Raw genomic sequence first — 23,154 nt, 5'->3', positions numbered from 1 at the left:
GGAAGATCTTTAGGAGATTATAGTAATGGTGCATGAAAGATAATGAGGAACCAAACTTAGCAACATGGCAGCAAAAAATTTTTTAAAAGGGACATCTTAGAAAGATATTAATATGGTAATATTTACGTGGAGATATGGTCCATTCAATTGGATATGGTCTGGAATAAAAGATTTGAAGGATGACTTTCCCTCTTCTTGCTCTCCTGGTATCACCATGGAGAAAGATAGAATTAATTATATTTGTCAAGGGAGAAAGGTTGCCTTTCACAGTTTGAATGTGTCTTAGACGTTGAATTTTTAGTATTCATTGGCCTGTGAGAAGTCCCAATGCATGTTTATCCTGAATCAGGCCAATGCCCTGAAATCAATAAAACCCTCAGAATTGTGTTAGATAAGGTTGTATGGAAATGTACTAAAAACTCTAAGTGGACAGCCACATCATTTAGTTTATATTTATAGCTAAATTCGGAAGACTGGCTGCTTTAACATTTTTGTGTGACACAAACAAAAAAAAAAACATTTATCTTTGTGCATGGTGGTATTTTATCACTTGGTAATTTCACTTACTCTAGTGGAAACTGAGTACGTATTATTATGGGCGTTTATGTTTGTATTTTGCCTCAGTACCATAGTAATATTTGAGAAGAATACAACATGATGAAGAAAATATGTACGTCTTCTAATAAAACTAAAAAATCTTCAGAAATCTTCAATGCCATAAACCTTTTTTAAGTCTGTCTCAATTGTGCTGGCATATAAAAATAATTTGTTTTCCCCAAATTTATTCCTGATATTATAAGTCACATATTTTCCCAAAATACAAGGAAAGAATTATTAGTCATGAATTAGATCACTATAGAACTGGTGTATAAAATAAAGCAGTTTTTTAAGAAAAAGAATAAAATGCAAAATCTGAGATGGTAAAGATATATTGTGTCTTTGTATATGCAGGGTAATGTGATTCATCTTTTATTGCCATTTGAGTAGAAATGTAATTAACTTAGCCCTATATGCCTAATATAAATTAAAAAGTGAAAAGAAAAAAAACGGTTACAGGACAACATTGAAATACATAGCCATTCTCTATATTTTGTACTTGATAAAATTATCGGGAGGTAGCAATAACAGGTAAATTACTTGTCTCTTAAAGCATTTTTTAAATTTACAAGATTCTTTTTGAAATATCATTTCACTGAAAAATGACAGCAAAAGACAAATGTGCTCAAAGTTATAACTTAGAGCACATGTAGAGAAAGGCAAAGCTAGTACAAAACACAGGGCTTTGCTTCCTGTTCCTATTCCAGTTGCATCACAGAGAGCTCCTTTGTTCCAGTGTTTATTTATTAGCTGTCCTTACTGGACGTGCTCCCACTCCAGCCCCCTAGTCTGGGACTCTTGCACTTCAGTTACAAACCTGCTGTCCTTTTAACCACTCTGGTTAACTCTTTAATCCCCTTTTGCTCTATCTTCTCAGCTGCTCTGCCAATTGCCACCTTTCATTCATTCTCTTTCTTTAGCTCATCTCAGACAGGGCTTTTCCAATATTTCCTCTGTCGTTTAAGTGGTGGGGGGGAGAGAAAGAGAGAGAGAGAGAGAGAGAGAGAGAGAGAGAGAGAGAGAGAGAGAGAGAGAGAGAGAAGAGAGAGAGAGAGAGAGATCAAAAACAACATTTTAAAAACTAAAAAATTAGAAATATGTTACAGGAAGACTTGTGATACATTGCCCCTTAAATAAAAAGGATGATAATAATCAAATATCTTCTCTGTTTTTGATTTTAATTAATTTAATTTTAATATATTTTCATCGCTAGAGTGGTTTTCCTAAAGCTACTATTGCTTTGCATAACCTGTGGGGTAGTCTTCTTGCAAAAATGTCTTATTCTGATTTTTCCAAGGAAAATTAATCATAGGGATCATCTATTCCAGATGTAACTTCAAAATACAAAGTAATATACAGATCTGGCTATTTTTCAGTGAACTTGATAAATCTATTGTTGAATCCCGATTCCTCAAAATATTACAAAAACAACCTACATGAGACAAAGCTGAGCTTATTCTTACTCTGGTGAGAACCACCTTGATAGTCTTAGAAGCAGTTTGGAGGAGGAAAGTCAAGATCATGTTTATGAGGTTTTTAAGTCTGGTTTAAAGTGGATGTTTCAATGTATGTCTTGATTAGCACTGAATAAATGATTGTAATAAAATAGTTTAGAATTGGTGGGCACACAGCAAGGAGATTTTTTTGAAGTGAGGAATTTGAAGATGTATTCTACAGTTGATGGATCTTTCAGAAAGTTCGTAGACTAATTTTTTATCTTTCTCTACAAGAGTTGTCAAGAATAGTAAGTTAATTTGGCAAAAGCAGTGAGTAGTAAAGTCATGTTAATTTAGACATCTCTGTATGGACATACATGGGTTTGGTTCTCACTATTACCATTTTTAAATGCTAAAAAATAGTATTAAAATGGTAATAGCTAACATGTGCTATATGATTACTTGCTAGCTATAAGTAAGACTTAGGCTTTATTATTTATCATTTTTACTATTTTTTATTGCAATTTTATTATTTTCAATATTTCATTACAAGATTTCCATAGGAACAGCTGAGCTTCACTATGTGTTCAAAGCAGATAATACATTCCTGGAAAAAAACTTTCTTTCTGTTTGGAATCAATGCCTTTGTCTGTCTGCCTTTAAGAAATAATAATTAATAAATAAACAACTTGTACAACCACAAAGAAAAGGAAAAGCAACTCTTGGGAACAAAGCAGCATAATTAATTATTGTCAGATAATGTGCAAGGCAGAACAATATTAAGAACTGAAACTTCATGTTCAACAGAAATTTAAAAATAGTATTAAATGGTAATACTATTATTATTAGTGAATGACTGGAAAATCTCTTCCACATTTTGGCACTCTTAATATTTTTGTATATTAATACTATCCTTAATACTATCCAGGACGTATTGCATCCGAAGCCAGGGATGCAATAGCAATGTGTGTGTAAGTGTGTGTGTGTTATTGTGGCCATAGGAAAGAAGAGAGTACAACTGAAAAACATAGTGTCTATGGGATGGTGCCTGTAACAATTTTTATATGTATTCATTTGAAAGTCATGAAAGTCATATTATTTGAAAGTCATGAAGTAATGCACTGAACTTTACATTTCCTATTTTATGTATTCTTAGTATTCTTCCATCTCTTTTGTTTATCCCTACCTTATAATATTTGCTAACAATTTAAATGCTAATCTGTTCTTAATTTTAAAAAATTAATATTTATCATTTAATACTATTTAGACTTAATTCTTAATAGTATATCAGATTTATGTATTAGTGAAAATGTATATAATTTACAGATGAGGAAACTGAGGTGAAGTTATGTAAAGCTTCCCAGATAATTAGAAGCAGAGCCGGTGGCTTGTCTGAGTAAACTTAAACCATTCATTTAATTAATTTTATTGAGCACATTAAGGTCATCTGCAAACTGAGCATTAAAAATATTAAAATAAGTTGTTTATATTAAAGCTATAGTTTATCTACATTTTTATTCTAGTAAAATATAGAATCCTCTTGTTCTGATGAAATATTTCATGAGAAATTGATATTTTTATATGTCAGTTAAATAGTTGCCTAACTAGATGTAAAATAAATTAGATGTGATTTGTTTGCATATGTCTAGTTTTAATATTTATTAGTTGAAGTGGGTTTAACTTCAAGTTACATTGTAGGATGTTTTGAACTTGGTAGAACCTAAAATTAAAGAGTAAAAGCCAGTGTTTTAAAAAGGAGTGCAATCTGCAATTAACTTGTACTTTGCATTACATAAATGTCCTGTCATTTGTTATGTCTGTCATTTGTCAAGGCAAAAATTGCAATAATTTTGATGTAGTAGTTATGATATATTTTTCTTCAAATACAAATATGCTGTGATTCCAATCAAATTTTGGACACAAAGATCATATCATAATGTCACCACTGAATTTAGGAAACCTGTAAGGCTAACATGTTAGGAGAACTAAAAAGGCAGTGTGTGGATATTATGATTTAATGTCTTTTGCCACCGGGAATTCCTGGAGCTCAAAGTAATAATGTCTTCCACATTAATGTGTAGTGAAGTGAATGCTGCATTAATTTTCATAGAAAGTTTAGTTCTTTAGAGAAGATAAGGAGATAATATCAACTGTATTAACATAAGAAAATTATTGTGACATTAGATCAATTATATATAAATATGCTTAATGCTGTATATTTGCTATTTTCACTATTTTACACTATTGTAGCTAAAAATATTGATTGACATTCAATTTGACATTACATTTTTAAATGAGATTTTTCCTGTTTTGCAATTCAAAATGTAAATATATGCTTATAAGTTATTTGTAAGTATACTGTTACATTTTATCGGTGAATATTTTTCTAAAGTAATTTGTAGGCTACTTGATTTGTTTGGGTTTGATATAAAATGAGAGTAGATAAATGAATATTAATAGTTTACATTTTAAAATTTCTTTTATGCATTTTAAATTATAATATAAATTTTAATTCCAGTGCTTTATGGTTATAAGTAATGGCTTCTTTCTGTTTGTAAATATCTCTGTTTCTTGGAGGAGAATATCAAGTCAAAGCTTGCCATTACAAAATACATAATTAAAAAGAAATTGAGGCATTAATACATACTCCATGGTATCTTTATTCTAAGTCCTTAAAACTACACTGTGTTTGAATTTAAGAGGTAAAGAAGGCATTTGACTTTATGATAAGTAAAGGTGTGAGAGGTATCTGTACTTAATCTCCTTGTCTTCAGAAATGCTAGGAATTGGAATTTTCTCTCATGAGAAAAGGTTTACAAATAATTCATTTTTATTTGACAATTAATTTCTAGAATAATTTTACCTTTATTAAACCTATAGCAGTTGCTTGAACTAGGATTTTGTTTCTAACTCAAAACTAATTATGGAATTTTTAACTAGAAACAAAATACTGAAAGTTCATAATTAGTTGCCATCCTGAGAAAATTATGTGGAATCTGGTTTCTGCTCTTCTAAAATGATGATTTGTTTAACTTTTCCAAATTAACCAACATTATATATTCATGAAAATAAAACATAGTGTAGAAAAACAGAAGAACTGACTAGAACTCAAAATACGTAAGTTTTGGAAGATATTCTAAATGCATGCAGTTACTTTAAGGGCAAGATTTAAAGGAAACTATGAAGATTCCCCTTTCAATTTTGGTAAAGCTTTTCAGGTGGAAATAATTTCACGTTTCAATGATACAAAAATAAAAAAAATAAAAAACAGTTCAAAGAGCAGCCATAGTTTTTTTCCACCAGAATCATCTGTTTGTAATTATTTTTATGTTGGGACAAATTAGGATCAGTAAAAACATTTTTAAAAATGTGAGGCATTGCTCTATTATAAGATATTATTGAATTTTACTTTATATTTTTTCTTTCTTTTTCCCCCCACATTTTGTATTAACAACACATTTTGTATTTCTGATTTTAGGCATACAACTGGATCTATATAATATTATCATGCTTAAATAATTTTAATTTTGCCATTTTACATATATATAGAGAGAGAGAACAAAAAGCCTAATAATGCCACTGATGTTAAATTAATCCCATGTTAAATTAATCCCACGAAAACAGTTTATAAATTCTAGAAACATTGAATGAGATTTTTAGTTATGTTCTCATACTGTGTTTCCCTGAAAATAAGACTGGGTCTTATATTAAGCTGTGCACCAAAAGACGCATTAGGGCTTATGTTTAGGGGATGTCATCCTGAAAAATCACGCACGGGCCTATTTTCAGGTTAGGTCTATATTCTGGGGAAACACGGTGGTAGCATTATATTATTTAAATATAACTTTTGCGGTTGCAAATGCTGTTTTTAAAATGTTACAAAATGATGATGAGTTTGTTGGGACAGTTTTTTCCTGTGGGCACAGCCTTGGGAGCTTTCTGTCCCCCTTCCTCCTCCGTTATCTTATCAGAGCAGTTCCCCTGCAAGCAAGGCCTTGGGAGCTTTCCGTCCCCTTCCCTCCTCCGATATCTTATCGGAGCAGTTTCCTGCAAGCACAGCAGTTAGAGGCTTTCCGGTCAAAACAGTGTTGAGCGGTCACAGCTGTTAGGGACGGACCTCCTCAGCACCCCGTCCAGATTTAACCAATCCCTAGCGCTGCAATTGCAATGGCGACAATCCCCCCAAACCTGGAGGCCTAAGCCTATAAAACAAAACGCCCGACCCCAGTAAGGGCTCAGTCTTTGGGAACAATCCCGCTGAGCCCGCTGGCGTAATAAAGCTGTGTTCTCCCTGATCTCTGCGTGCTGCTTGAGTCTCTCGGTCTCCGCTGTTTTCCGCAACAAGTTGTCAATGGCACTATGACAGGGCCCATATGTTAAGGAATTAAGGCCTCCAGCCAACAGCCAGTGAGGAACTAAGGCCTCCTGCCAAAGCCTAAGTGAGTGTTATGAATTGAATTGTGTCCCCTTCGCCCCAAAATTTATTTATTGATATCTTAACCACTAGGACCTCAGAATGTGACCTTATTTGGAAATAGGGTCATTGCAGATATGATTAATTAAAATGAGGTCATTAGTGTAAACCATAATCCAGTATGACTGGTGTCCTTATAAAAAGGAGAAATTTGAACACAGAGAGACACTCATAGAGAGAAGACAATGTGAAGAGACACAGGAAGAAGATGCTATGTACAGACTAAGGAGGGAGGAGGGGAACCAATCCCAACCCGGCCAACAACTTAGTTTTGAATTTCTAGCCTCCAGAACTGTGACACAATACACTTTTGTTGTTCTAACCTGCCCAGTTTGTGGAACTCTGTTATAGCAGCCCTAGGAAATTAAAAAAAAACATTAAGGGAGATGATAGTTTCAAGGTGTAATATATTTACTTTAATGCACAAAAATGTATTTGGCATTTTCCATATGGCTACATTAGTGATTTTGAAAATAAAGTCTAAATGAAAGTCTCAGGAGAAAAAGTATGTATTTTCTCTGATATAGCTCACATTTTCTGATATAATTAATGCAGAAAATTCCTTATATTGTTAATCTCTGCTTACTTATGATTTCTATTAATCACAGAAGGGAATAATTGGAAACAAATGACATTCTGAATACACAAAGGTTTAGGGATAACACTTTCCAAGTTCTTGTGCATAAAATACTTGTGCTCAGTAAGCAGAATTAAATCTTCCTTAAAGGAAAAATATTAAGCAGTGGTAGCCTTCAGCAGTAGCAATTTGTGAGTTTCTTACTGACTTCATTATTTGGTGAACAAAATCCATACTTGTTATAGGAACCTTTGTAGTCACTCTTATTTAATAAATTCAGAAGAGAGAGCACAGCAATGCATTGTGATATCAACCAGGAAGGATCTTTTAAAATAGATTTTATTTTAAATGTGCATCATGAATTTTTAATTCAATTCAGTAAGCTGTCCTTGAGAACAAAACTTCACCAATTCTTTCCCAGGTTCAGTTTCAGGTATAGCTAGATAATATTTTAGAAATATTAATTTTTTTCAATATCTCTTGTTTAAGTTATCTTTCTTCCTATTAATGAAGAAACTGGGTTATTTGACATCTTTTCCTTTAAAGGAGGGATTTATTATCAGAAAGCAAAGGAAAAAAATGTTTCCCCCTACTAAGCCTTTTCTTGAGAAAGCCTTGGTTCTCGGATAAGAAGAAAAGCAATCATGACACAGACAATGAAAGGATAACAATTAGCAAATTTAAACTGCTGCCCTCTTCTCTTTCCCACACCTAAATTTAGGCAAGAAGAGGCTCTCATTACGTTTAAGTAAGTTTGAGATCAGAGAGGTGCTTTAGAAGAACAAATAATGCAATCTTAAATGCTGGTATGTCACTAATGAAAAATCTTCCTGCTTCTCATCCTCCACCCCCAACCAAATCCAAGGTTAAGGAACTTGAGATGGATTTTGAGGAATTTATTGTGATCATTAATTTCATATCCAAATTTTAGATTTGTTACTATGAAGAGCTATTTCATTATCTAATCCTTCCCTTACCTCACCCCCAAGTTAGATGGACCTAACTTAATTCCTTAAATCTTCTCATTGGTTGTCACAGTATTTTAATATTTTTCTTCAATGATACATGACATATGATTGATAGCCCTCCCTCACAACTGGGAGCTATCTTGTTAAGAAGTCAGTGTTTAATGATTCTAATACTTGACTATCTTTGTGGGGAGGAAAAAAGACATGAAGATGCAGGAATATAATAATTAATAAATACCCAGATATTACAGGATCATCAAACTTTTGGTTACAAAATGAGAGTCCTTGATTATCAATTAGAGGTTCTTGAAAGTATCCCCTTCCTCTGGCACATTTGTTTTAAAATAACAAAAACAAGCAAACAAATATTAAACTTCAAGCAATTTTGAGAAACCATTTGACACAGAGGACATTTCAGGAAAATCAATATTAATTTTCAAAATATTCATTTTCTGAAGACGTCTTTCAACTATATAACCTCTTTTTTTTTTTTTCTATTTTTTTTTATTAATTAATTTATTTATTAGTTTCAGGTGTACAAAACAAGGTAATACTTAGACGTTCATCATTTATATCCCTCATACTGTGAACCCCCCTCCCCCCATCCACTATCCCTCCGACCTCACACTGAACCATCACATTATATATATAAAATTATAGTTGGCATTCATTAATGTTTAGCTTCTGATGTACAATGCCATGATCAGGTATCCACAGTATCCCTGAGGTGGTCTCCCAAATAGGACGCATGTCCATCGGATACCCAACAAAATCTTTACAACATTATAGAATACCTTCCCCAAATTAATTTTCAAAAGAAAAACCCTGAGGCCATCTTGTGGTTACCAGCTGCTTCCAAATCCCTTCACCTTTCCCCTTATCCCCAACCCCCTCCCACACACCCATCTAACCACTCTCGGTTTTTTCTCTACGTCCCCAAAACTGACTCTGATTAGTTCATTCACATAGTCTTTTCTTTAGATTCCATATATAAGTGAGATCATATGGTACTTGTCTTTCTCTTTCTGACTTATTTCACTTAACATAATGTTCTCTAGATCCATCCATGTTGCTGCAAATGATAAGATTTCTTTCTTCTTTATGGCTGCGTAATACTCCATTGTATAAATGTACCACAGCTTCTTAATCCAGTCATCTACCGATGGGCATTTTGGTTGTTTCCATATCTTGGCTATTGTGTAAAGTGCTGCAATAAACATAGGAGTGCATACAGACTTTTGAATTGGACTTTTGGATTTCTCCGGGTAGATGCCTAGCAGTGGAATTACTGGATCATAGGGTAGTTCCATTTTCAGATTCCTGAGATACCTCCATACTGTTTTCCATATATGTTCAGAAATAGAACATATAACCTCTTATGTATCTTTCAAGTTATAGAGTCCAAAAGTACTGATATGCATTATCCCTTTTAGTTCTTGAAATGACTCCACAAGATATACCCATTAATATTTTCAGGCTACATGATAGGGAAACTGAGTCTTGCCAAGGTTGTTAATAGACTTGAATATTGGAGGCGAAATAGTTCTTTTCATTTTGTGAGCCTTTTTTCTGAGTATTTTCTTTGTGCTAGGTCCTGGGATGCAGAAGTGAGTAAGATGTAATTTCCTGTCATCACCTACCTCATACCACATTCTCCAGTACTTGAAAGATTTCTTTTTCTTTTTCTAGAATTGAGGAGAGTAAGACAAGTGAGAGTGAACAATGTGAACTGGGCTGTACCAAATCACTGATTCAGAGAGGTCAGAAGCCAAGGCACTTAACTATTCTGCTCTTCACTACTGCTGGGGCACCGAGGTCCTAGCCTGTTACACACTTCAGATCAGAAAGGTACAGGTGCCCTCCTGTTCATTTTTTCTACCAATATTTAATTTAATCAAACTTGTAGGCTTCCCATCTAGAGCTTGTGTACTTGGGAATAGTGGTCCTAAAATTATCCTTCACTTCATGCTTATTGCAGGTCTCCCATCCATTAATTCCTCTGAGAGGCTGCATTTAAAATTAAACCACAGACTTCATATGCCTCATCTCTTTTCTAAATTATAAACTTTTTCATACTGATGCTTTAGAGAAAGAAATATAAGTATATGGACATATATGTAAGTTTCCATTAGAGAAACTGAACAATAAGCATGAATAGGGAGTAACCATCGTAAAGAGTCCCTCCCATGCTTTTTTTTTTATTTATTGGGGTGACAATTGTTAATGAAATTACATAATTTCAGGTGTACAATTCTGTATTGCATCATCTATAAATCCCATTGTGTATTCACCACCCAGAGTCAGTTCTTCTTCCATCACCATATATTTGATCCCCCTTACCCTCATCTCCCTCCCCCCACCTCCCATGCTTTTTGAAACATCTAAGCATGTTTGACATTGGTGTGCCTGTCCAGAGACTTCTAGGGCCCACCTGATTGAGTCTGTAATGATGGAAACATGTCATTTTCCAATTCGATATGACCATTCTGCTATTGCCCATTCATTCTTGTGCAGCCATCCTTGTATGCTGTTACATTTTTCACCCAAGCAGAGATAAGCTTCTCTGACAGCAAACAAAACAGAAAAAAAACACATTTGGGCATTTTAAATTTTTTAAAAAGTCAACAGGTTTTTGTTTTGTTTTTGTTTTTGTTTTCAGCTTGAACTGATACACATTGCATAGCTCTAGTAAAAAAAAAAAAAAAAAATTCTCCAACATGGCCTTTACCATGAGAACTGTATAATTGCCCACATCCCTAGTGAAAACATAGGATCAAAGCAGTAAACTTTCTCCACAAACTCATGTTTGATCCCCAGTGAAGACCATATAGGAAGACACAAATGACCTATATAATGTGTAGAATCTTTGCAGTTATAAGCTGTAACAAAAGATGAGAGAAAGAGAGAGAGAGAGAGAGAGAGAGAGAGAGAGAGAGAGAGAGAGAGAGAGAGAGAGATTTAAACTACTGCACTCCACAATACTGTTCTTGGTGCCAATGATATTGGTGATGGCAGAAGACAAAATTGCTAATCTAATTTAGGTATTTTCACAGATTTTGATCCAAATTAAGTAAGGTGATAACAGACCATGATAGGAAAATCAGCACAGTATTTGGCAGACTTTCTACCGTAGAAGCAGTCAGGACCATTGTATATCTAAATATTTCAGCAACAATAATGTGCTCCTCATGTGGTATGAGACTGGGAAAATAGCCAGGAGACAATGCATCTTCCTGCAGACAAAATGTGTCTGAGATGTGTATCATCCCTTCAGTGGGCACATACGAAAAGAAGTGAAAATTTCTTTGTATTGTGAAAGAAGAGTAACCATCAAGAAATCTATTAAGTATGTAAAGGAAATAATGAAAGTCGTCCTGAAGCAGTCTACTATAGATTTAATCAGTTTGGAAAGAATGAGAGCTAACAGAAAATGTTATACTTTGGTTTCCTTGGACCTGCAAAGTTTGGTTTCAGCAATTATTGCAAAGTAAAATTATCAAGATAAAAACATTTAAGCACAGGTAAGACTATAACTATTGGGATTCACTGCTCATTGTCAAGGTGAAAAAGTCACTTCCTGAAAATTGGTTTTCTTATGAATCAGTACATACATGATGATAGGGAAAATGGATTGCTTCTATTCATTTTCTCCTTTGAACTTGCTTTCCCTCATTCTTGGTAAAATCTTGGCTAGAGTCTACCCCAATTTAGATCAATGTCATGATAACTCTCTGAAATTAACTAAACTTTAATCAAACCCACATAAGCAATTTATATTTGAGAGAATAGTAAGCCAACTATTAGATTAAATTAAAGATCATTTATGATTCTGTTTGGAGACCGTTGGGCATTTATGTTTTACTATATTTTATTATGAAAGATGACTATATTATTACTTTAGGATTACTATACTTACCATAAAATTGTAAATATAACAGATATTAAGTTGGTAAACAGCATTTTGTATTTTTTCTTCCTTTTGAATTTAGTACATATCTTTGTCTCTTAGAAATAAAAATATAAATATATGAAAATCGAATAAGGAGAGTCACTATCCTAATTTCAAATATAGAACCTCCTCTTAACTTTTATGCACATTATTCTTAGCAGCAACCTTTTTGAACAAGAAAATAAAATGTTGACTCTGTTTTCATACTGTGTTAAGAATTGCTTTGCACCAGGCAAACTTGCAAATATATTAAGTTTCAATAAATAAGAACTACTACAACATGGATGAATCTCGAGAGAATAATGCTAAGTGAAACAAGTCAGACAGAAAAAGCAGAGAACCCTATGATTTCACTGATATGTGGTATATAAACCAAAAAGAATAAGACAAACAAATGAGAAACAAAAACTCATAGACACAGACAATAATTTAGTGGTTACCAGAGGGTAAGGGGGTGGGGGGTGGGTGATGAGGGTAAAGGGGATCAAATATATGGTGATGGAAGGAGAACTGACTCTGGGTGGTGAACACACAATGGGATTTATAGACGATGTAATACAGAATTGTACACCTGAAATGTATGTAAATTTACTAACAATTGTCACCCCAATAAAATTAATTAAAATAAATAAATAAATAAATAAAAAATAAATAAATAAATAAATAAGAACTACTTTCCCCAAATCATATTTTCTTAGTTTCTCTTCTTATGAAGATACCTGTTAAATATCATGGTTGGCTTCCAATTCTGTTTTGTAACATTCATTTAAATGTGTCTTTCTCATGAATTTTAGGTAATAGTTCTTCAAAAATTTCCATGGACTTCCACACTGCCCAAGTTTTTGACATGAGTGCTATTCTGTTTATCTGGCTTTCTATAATTCCTCTTAAGCCTGACTCCACTCACTTCCATAGGGCCCAACACCAGCTACTGGCTGCTATGTCCATCTGGCCATTGGGAACTCACCTATTCTTACCATGCTTTCACCATTTCCCTTTGTCCTCAGTCAACCATCAGTAGAAGCTCTGCACTGTCTCCCAACTTCAGAATCCTCAGGCAAGAAAAATACCAGTTATTATGTTTAAATCCCCAAGTTCCATAATTCAAACATTAAGTTTTTGCAAAGTCTCTCATGGCTACACCTGGGTGGGTCTATGAGATTTGAGCTTTTATTAATAAAAACCTAGTGACAGATAATGTGAGGCATAATGAAAAATATAAGGTAATGACTGTGCTTCCAATAAGCTTGTATCTTCTGAGTTGTTTATAAATAAATGTCTCCCTATTAATGTGGAAAAGTCCTGAAAATAATAATTTTGTGCTGTTTGATTGTGAGGGGAAGAAAAATAATTAAACATAATGTAGAGTGAAAGGTGTTATCATGAACTGTTTGACACCAACTTATTTATCAAACAATTATTGACTATCTACTCTGTGCCAGGAAGTGTTTTAGGATGACAGAACAGGAAACACAAAGTTGCATCTCTACCTAATAATATTTCCATTTTAATGTTAGTGGATGGCAGTAGGAGACAAGCAGGTATCTCAGGTGGTAATGATGCAGGATAAAGGTGACCCGAAGTACCAGAGAGGGGAAAAGGAAGATTGTTGTTGATGTTGTTTTTAGTTGGAATATTCAGGAATAAGTTAAGATCAAATTTAAGCAGAGGCCTTAAGGAAATATGGTAATGAGTAATATAGATATGTAGAAGAATTATATTCTAGACAGAAAGGATATCAAATGCAGAAGCCCTGATACAGAAATTTACTGAATATGTGTGGAAATTTTTTTAAAAAAATAATGGTGGCTGGAGTGAAGTGAGTGAGAGAAGAGTAAAGGGTGAAGGCAGAGAGAAAAGTGCCAGGATTCTGATAGATGTGTATGTGTGTGAGAAGTCTGGGACAACATATACTATTCAGAGCCTTGTAGGTCGTTGTGAAGTCTTTTGCTTTTATTCTGAATGGAATGGCAAGATATTGGTCGATTTTAATCAAAGGAATGACTACTGGAGATCATTCTGGAGACTATTGCTCACAGGGAGATTTTGCAAAGTGAAGTCATTAATAACCTTGACAAGTACTGTTTAGAATTAATCGTGAAGGGAAAAAAGCCTTATTGAAATATATTTTGTGAGGAAAAAGATGAGAGGAATAGAAGACAACTAGGATAACTCAAAGAGTTTAACTTATTGGAGATCAAAAAATAGGACAGTAGCTCAAGAGAATGTGGCTTAAAAGAGAGGGTTGTTTTGTTGTTTATATTGCTCTAATTTTTAAGGCAGGCATTTATTATAGCAAATTTAAATGCTGACAGCAATATAGTAGAGGGGGGGGTAAAAGTTGGGCTGATGTTATTGAGTAGGCAAGAGGAAATAGATTTATTGGACAAATGGAGATAATGACATTAGAAAGGGACACTGCAAGCTCTTTTATATTAACCAGAGAATATGAAGAATACATTTGTACAGATGCAGGTTGGTTAATAGATGTGGGAACATATGGCAGTTTTCTGATGATCACTTCTATTTCCTTAGTGACATAGGAGAAATTTGAAGATGGGGAATGTGGTTGAAGGAGAGAAATGAAATTATGAAATGCTTGCCTACGAAAGACGGAGATTGAAAGGATTAGACACATATAGTAGAATTGATAGGCAGTATCAAACAAGGTTGTTTTAGAGTTAATGGTCATGAATTTAAAGTGAGACCAGCCAGCATGTTTAGGTGTTTCTCTCTGCCACAGTCAACTGCCATGGATGTATGTGAGAAGGTGAACAGAAGATTGGACTTCTTCAGTACTGATCTCTGTCTTTACAGAAGAGGGAGGCTGAAGGAGTTAAGAATATATGCATTGGAGTGGTTTTAATGAAAAGCCATGGAACCAAAATTTGATAATCAGGCAGGTGGGAGTATAGTTGGTATGAAGGATAGTGAAATGTGTATAAGGTCAATGGATTGTATTTCCCGGTGAATACAAAGATGCTTTGCAGTTGAAGTACTCTGAGAAAGTGAGTTGGAAGATTAAGTCATTGTTAGGGAAAGGAATGCTTAATATTGAGATTATATATGGTTTACAGTTAGGTAAGTATAAAATTTAAGCTATAAGCCCAGGAGTGAATAACTGAAGTAATTGGACCTATGCAAAGAATCCAAGGTATTGAAAAGATTATTTGCATTGTAAGGACAATAATGAAATATACAAAGCTTAATTCTCCCTGTTGAAAATAAGGAAGGAGTCTTCTCCTCTCTCCTTTTTTTTTTTTTTTTTTTTTAAAGATTTTATTGGGGAAGAGGAACAGGATTTTATTGGGGAATAGTGTGTACTTCCAGGACTTTCTTCCAAATCAATAAACCTTTCAATCTTAGTTGCAGAGGGTACAGTTCAGCTTCAAGTTGTTGTCCTTTCAGTCTTAGTTGTGGAGGGTGCAGCTCAGGTCCAGGTCCAGTTGCCATTGCTAGTTTCAGGGGGTGCAGCCCACCATCCCTTGTGGGAGTCGAAACCGGCAACCTTGTGGTTGAGAGGATGCGCTCCAACCAACTGAGCCACCTGGGAGGCAGCTCAGCTCAAGGTGCCCTGTTCAGTCTTAGTTGCAGGAGGCGGAGCCCACCATCCTTGTGGGACTGGAGGAATTGAATTGGCAACCTTGTGGTTGAGAGCCCACTGGCCCATGTGGGAATCAAACTGGCAGCCTTTGGAGTTAGGAGCATGGAGCTCTAACCGCCTGAGCCACCGGGCCGGCCCTCCTCTCTCTCTTTTTTAAGAGCATTTACTTCAGAAAACTTGTAACTGTAAATTCTATGTTTCTTTGAAATGTATATAAATCTTTTTAGAAATTGCATAAGCCTCTTGTCAGTTTTATGACCCGGTAACATCTTTTTCAAAGACCTAGGAGCTATCTCTTTGAAGTAGTATGTATGGAGTACTCTCTGTATGAAATCAAAAGGATCATGTTTAAACTAGCTTTCAAGTTTATACATGGGACATACATCCCATAGGAACTCAATAAGTGCTAATTATCATAATATCAAAGGGCAAGAGGCACCTCATCTAATCCAGCCCTCAGACATGAGGCTTAAGCCATCCTTGATAGATGAGAGGCTGTCCAAGTTTGAAACCCTTCCTTGAGAAACTTACTTATAATCATTTCTGTTTAAAACCTTTTTTGAAAAAAACCTAATCCTATTCTCTGTGCAATTACTTTTATTATATTTGTAGGCAATTAAATCATAAAGATCAGATAACACTATTTCCTAATTACTTGTGATTCTCTTTGATGAATTACTCTTTTTTCTCTTATAATGGATGTCAGAATTAGATATAGATACAGTACTCAAATAAAGCCCTGGTATTCATTCATCCAACCTTTCATTTATTCATTTATTCAATATGTATTTTTGAGTCAAGTATTATTTATTGCTACACGTTAAATTATCTCAAACTTATCTGAAAATAACACATGTATTACTTCATAGTTTCATTGGGTTAGGAGTCTGGGAGCAGTTTAGCTAGATAGTTCTGACTCAGAGGCCTCAATCAACATACTAAGACTGCAGTCATTTCAAGGCTTAACTAGAAGAAGTCTTGTTTCCAAACCCATTCACTTGTCTATTGGCAGGTCTCAAAATATCCCTCCTCTATGTTTACTTATATGAGCATCACCATTGAGTGGCTTCAAGATATGCAGTTGGTTTCATCCAGAAGCTTGTAATTCAAGAGAAAGTGAGAGAGACTATCTAAGACAAAAGCCACAGTCTTTTTTATAACCTAAAATTAGAAATGACAGCCCACAACTTCCTCTATATTCTTTTTCTTTAAAGAATATTTTAGTCCACCCTATACCCAAGAAGGTAGAAGCACTAAGGAGGCCACAATACCAGAAGTATTGTTCTGTGATTTATCTAATCAAGTATATAACCTAGTATACAACCCAAGCAACACAATGGAGTAAAAGGACAAAGGACTTTGAGTCAGACAGACCCAAGCTGGATTTCCATGCTTTCCTTGCCTCCTTAGGCAAGGTATTAATCTCTTAGAGCTGTACCTTTCTCACCTACATAACAACATAAGTTGTCATTACCTTACTGTGTCATTGTATAGATTAAATGTTCTTGAGAGACAAAGAGACAACACATTAGAAGTGACTATTGGATTTAACAAAAGGGACAGAAAAGTTTTGCTAAACGGGAAGGGTAAAACAGAACATTGGATACACAGAATAGTGAAGATACATGTACACTCAGCATTCTAGGGAATATAACAGGGTTAGGATTTAAAGTACTGTGGGGATGTTAACTTTTCATCCCAGCAGGAATATTTTATTAATGGTATTTTTACCATGAAGCATTAGACAAGTTCATCAGTTAAGAGATTTGCTCCAGCCACAATCAGTTGTTTTGTTGGACGCATCAAATAGGCAGATAATCAGGTGTTCCCTGAGTTGGAATTTTGCTAGATGAGTGTGGAAAAGAAAGGGAAAATAGGGTCAGTCAGGGTTTTGCAAGCAAGTGATTATAGATCTGAACCATGGAATTTCACCTGGAAAAAGCTTTAATTGAGCATAAAAGTGGCTAGAATTCTAGTTCTTTAACAACATATTACACATATTCCATTGTACTAAGAAGAAACACTATTTTCATAAATAAAAAACAGCATATATTGATGAAAGTAAATGATGACAAACTGTAATATAACAAAATACATTATTGAATATTACTCATTCGTATAACAATAAAAATAATGTTTGAATAAAAGCATGACTTAAATAAAATTTAGAAATGGTTCTAACATTTCTAACACCTTGTACTCCTTAGGTATAAATGATAAATATCAATCCTTGAAGGTTTATTTAACCTAATATAATATGTGGATTTTATTTTTACATGCTAAATAAGTATCCATTTACATAGGCAGTCCATTATTATCTTAAATTACCCTTAAAATATTGGGTAATGTTCTGGACTTTATTGTAGTCTAAAAGATTTCTAGCATTTGATAAATATTAAATAAAGCAATATGAAAAAAAGCTATTTGAAGTCCTGTCACATAAAACTACTTAAATTTGATGTTGGTTAAACTTTTTTTAAAGTTAAAACCTCAAAAATTGTGAAGTTAGCCACAAATAATTTCTTTCTCATAAGTTTTTTATTCCCAAGTGATACTTAAATATATTTCTTTACATAAAGACTGAGATATAAATATTGTATATAAAGTCAGACATTATGGAAACCAGGATTACAAGAAAGAAACAAAGAATCTCAAATTCTGTGGCTATTTGAACAAGCTGCTTACGTCCTGAGAAGTCCCTTAATTCCAAATGTCATATCCTAATCAAATAATAACAGGCATAATAAGCCAGTTATGGTTTTGTGTTTAGAGATAAGTTTTCTAGAAAGTAAGACAAACCTAAATTGGTTGCTTCTATCTTTAGTTGTAGTTTTAGATTTGATGGATATTTAACAGAAAAAAGAAACATCATGGAACTTACTCTTTTAGAACACGTTTTGAAATATTGTGTTGTTTGGGGATAGGATTAGTGTGTAAATAAGCTTGATAGAATGAAAGATGATCACATATTTTAAATTACAGTACAAAAGGAAATCCAGAGTCTGATCATTATAATAATGCTTAGGAGTGCAGCCTTAGACTCTGGTTTGTATCTAGGCTCCAACATATACTGGTTGGATGAATTTATCAATTTACTCAATTTCTGTAAACTTTAGTTTTTTAATCTCTAACTTGGAAACAGTTATAATATCCATCTCTGATCATTGTTCTGACATTTAAATAAAATATTCCATATAAATTGTTTAGGTGCAACGTCTAATTGCTAATGAGAATGCTATAAATGAAAGCTACTTTTGTTATTACTGTAGTAGAATTAAATTAATAAAGTTAATTTCTTGGTCTTAGACACTGTCCTGGCATGGAATGTGAAAAAATAGGGCCATTATTGACATTGTCTCTGAATCTATATTTCATTAACCTGTAATATATTAGCTCTGCGTATATTTATTTATACTAGGATTTTTAGGAGAATTGTTATATTGAATAGATTAAAATAACATTCCAAAAATTGAAAGACCTAGAAATAGAATAAGTTATTGCAAACTATAAGTTTATTGTAGTAATATTAAAAAATCTTCTCATATTACTCATAATCCACAGATTCCACAGAGTAATACATATAGCACATTAATACATTTTTATTGATATAATTTACATACAGAAATTCAACTTAAATAAATGTATGTTGTAATGGGTTTTTTTAAATAAATAGTCATGTAACCACCATCACAGTTATGCGCGCGCGCGCACACACACACACACACACACACACATAATGTATATGTTATATACATATCTCCAAAAAAAGTATACACATTTTAAGAAAGGAAAAAACAGTATTAAAACTGTAATACTCAATATATACCAATATCAAAAGATGAATACAAGTCATGATCATGTGTATACATTATATATGTGTATAATGTAAAAAAAAAAAGTTCCCTTGTGTCTTTCAGAGTCAATCCTCTTTCCCCTGCAGAAGGTCCTGGAAACCAGTGACATGTTATGGTTTTTAAAATGAACTCTTACCATTTGCAACAACATGCATGGACCTAGAGGGTATTATGCTCAGTGAAATAAGTCAGACAGAGAAAGAAAAATACAATATGATATCACTTATATGTGGAATCTAAAGAACAAAATTAATGAACAAGCAAAATAGAAATAGACTCATAGATACATACTCGTAGAACAAACTGATGGTTGCCAGAGGGGAAGAGAGTTGAAAAAAGTGAAAGGACTAAGAAATACAAATTGTTAGTTACGAAATAGTCATGGAGATGTAAAGTATAGCATAGAGAATATAGTTAATACTGTTGCAACAACTACCAGTATGCATAGTGCCAGGTAAGTACTAGACTAACCAGGGAATCACTGCATAAATTATATAAAGTCTAACCACTATGCTGTGCACCTGAAACTAGTATAAAATAATGTTGAATGTCAATAATAACTGAAAAATAAGCTAAAAATAATAGTTTTTTTTTTAAATGCTGAGATAATTTTAGAATTACGCAATGTTGCAAACATTGTACGGAGTTTTTGTGTATACCTCGTCCAGATTTAACTCAGGTTAACATCTTAAATAATCATCGAACAATAATCAAAACCAGATTAACCTTGGTTTAATTCTACTAAGTAAATAACAGATCTTATTGGAACTTCACCAGTTTTTCCCACAGTGTCCTCTCTTTTACCCATGATCAATTTCCAATCTCACTTTGTATCTATCTATTCATCATGTCTCATGGGAGAGATTTTAGTGGCAAAGATCTTTGAGACAAGCATTCTGCCTATGTGTAAACTTCTGCACACTAATTTTAATAAACATTGGTAGATTTAGCTCATTGCAATCATTCCTGTGTGTTTTCATGGTAATTTTGGTTACCTTATTTTTTTCCTTGCATTCAGAGTTTCATTGAGAATAAAATATATTTCAATCTTACTAGCTTTACCAAACTAAGAAATACCTCATTTTGTTCATTTACATACTTTCTCATTTAATTTTACAATGCATGCTGGTGATTAGAGTATAAAACTCCAGTGGATTCAAAGCTCTAAATTCAGATCAGTTCAACCTTTAGCAACCAGGTGAAAAGAATAATCTGCCACGTTGTTGTCAATACTGTCAATCTTCCATGTTTCCAAAGGAGTTGGGGATTTATATCTTGTAAGCCCTGATTTTTTCTAATCACTTATAAAAACGAAAATGTTCCCAATTCATTAAATGTATATTAAACACCAAACATTGTGTGGGCCTTAAAAATATATTTTTTCATTTTATTCTCATAAGTAACAATTAATGAGTAAAAAATGTGAGGCTTACCTGCATTTAAGGATTGGAACATGAACTGAGTAACATGTCTCCCCAGTAAATATTAATAATTATAATGCCTAACAGATTTCAATACTTCCATGCAATCTGATACTAATTGTCTGGATTTTTTTTACAGACTACATAAATAAAACAGAGTTTCCAAGGAACAGTCCTCACCTAAGCCACAAGTTTGGGGGTCCCCAGGTCACCCACTCCTGACAAACTGGCTATAGTAGCTGGTTCCCACAACCAATTCAGGTTCAATTATCATCATCATCATCATCATTATTATTATTATTATCATTATTATTACTATTATGTTGCTTTCAAGGGATTAAGAGTTTATGATAACTAAAGAAGAGAAAATTTCTGGGCAATTTATATTCTAAAAGAAAAGACATGTAGACACATGGGGAAAATACTGAGGTAGAAGATGAAGTTAACAAGAATACAAGTCAGTGGTAAATTTATTTGTGAGATTGTGTTTGCTGTACAATGAAGCCAACCTGTAGAAGTTTTAGTGTATTAGTTATTTGACTCATTCAGACCTTCTTTTCCATTTTTCAGGAACACATATCCTGTTTTAGGGAGACCTAATTTGCATCATGCCTCATCCAAAGCCATATGATTCTTTTTAAAACTTCTCAATCATAGTATCTTGCTTCCTAGAACTAAAGATAGGGTAAGTAAATTGATTAACATATAAGAATTTACAAAATAGTACTGACTGTATAATACTAAAATAATGATTATGATTAGTCTGGAAATTATCATTTGGGGGAAAGCCAAAACCCTTCAATATAAGAATAAGGAAAAAAGAGTTTGTCATCAGCACTAAATATAAAGTGTTCTTTATACTGTAAGTAAAGAGTATAAAACTTTAATTAATGTTAGGATTTCATAGCAAAATCACAAGTCATAGAGATTGTGAAGAAAATAAAAAAATAAGGCTAATCTCACCATTAACTTGAAGGCTATTTTTCAAATATTAATAACAATAACAAGCAAATAAAATCTAGCAATGTATTAAGACTATGACCTAGAATTTATCTCAAGAACTCAAGGATGGAAGGGACACCCAAGATGGCAGAATAAGTAAATGCTATGTCTGTTGCCACCTATGATCACATTAGTATTACGACTAGATTAAAGAATAATCAACCTTGAAAATCATCTGAAAACTAGCTGAACAGAATCCCTATAAATATAAAGAAGAATCCATGTCAAGACTGGTAGGAGGGACAGAAATGTGAAACGGCCTGATTCCGAACCCACAGGTAGTGGTTGAGCACCAGGAGGGACACCTTGGCAGTGGAGATCCCCCCCTGAAGAGTGAGGGTCTCAGCCCCACACTGGGCACCTCAGCCCGAGGATCCTATACTGGGAATAGGAATCTCCACAACTTCTGGCTATGAAATTCAGCAAGGATTCCATCTGTCCATCCCGGTGAGACAGAGGCAGCTGGAAACCCATACATCCTCTTAAAGGACTCGCACACAGACCCACTTGCATGCAAGCACTCACCCTGGTATCCCGTGGAGGGGCAGCAACTCCAGAAGGACCAGAGGCATACAGGGAAAGACTGAGTTGTGTGGCTGTGGTGCAAGGGCTGTGTGGAACCTGCCTCACATGTAGCCTACAGGAGGGCACCATACTTTCTATGTTGAACCTTCCCCCAAAGAGTAAAATCTGAGACTGCATTGATTTAGTAAAATCTGCACATGTGTGTCGCCACGCAGCAGACTACCCGTCTGTCTCCTTGTACCTGCCCCTAAAGAAAGGAGAGTCTGAGACGGATCCTTTCAGGGACTTTGCTTCACCTTTGTACTTGCACCTTATGTCTCCCTGTTTGGCCCAAAAAAGATGGCTGGTCAGCCAATGACGAGTAAGATTCCCCACGAGGGGCGGGGGGGGGGAACAACTCAAGCCAGGCTCGATCGAGTAGGGACCAACAGGAGAACCCACGGGGTTCATAGAGGTGGGCACAGCTCCCCATCTTCCCGAGGCTAAGGAAAGCCTCTGCCTCTGTGGCTGCATTCCTTCCCAAAACCTGCAAAGGAAGTGATTCAATGATATGCTCTCCATCTATTCATATGCATATAGGTTTTGTCCCTTGGGGAAGCACAAATATTCTGAGACTTACAGTTCAGCTGCCTGCAGGCAAAGGTGATTGGCTTGGATCAGTTTCCTATTATAGTGTATAGGATTCACAGATCCTAAGATTGACAAGCTTTACCTCCTTCACTTCCCCACTTAACTAATAAAAGCTAA

Source organism: Rhinolophus hipposideros (assembly GCF_964194185.1).
Source record: "Rhinolophus hipposideros genome assembly, chromosome: 19".
Lineage (NCBI taxonomy): Eukaryota > Metazoa > Chordata > Mammalia > Chiroptera > Rhinolophidae > Rhinolophus > Rhinolophus hipposideros.
The sequence above is the reverse complement of the archived record's forward strand: the minus strand, read 5'-3'. Positions refer to the sequence as shown.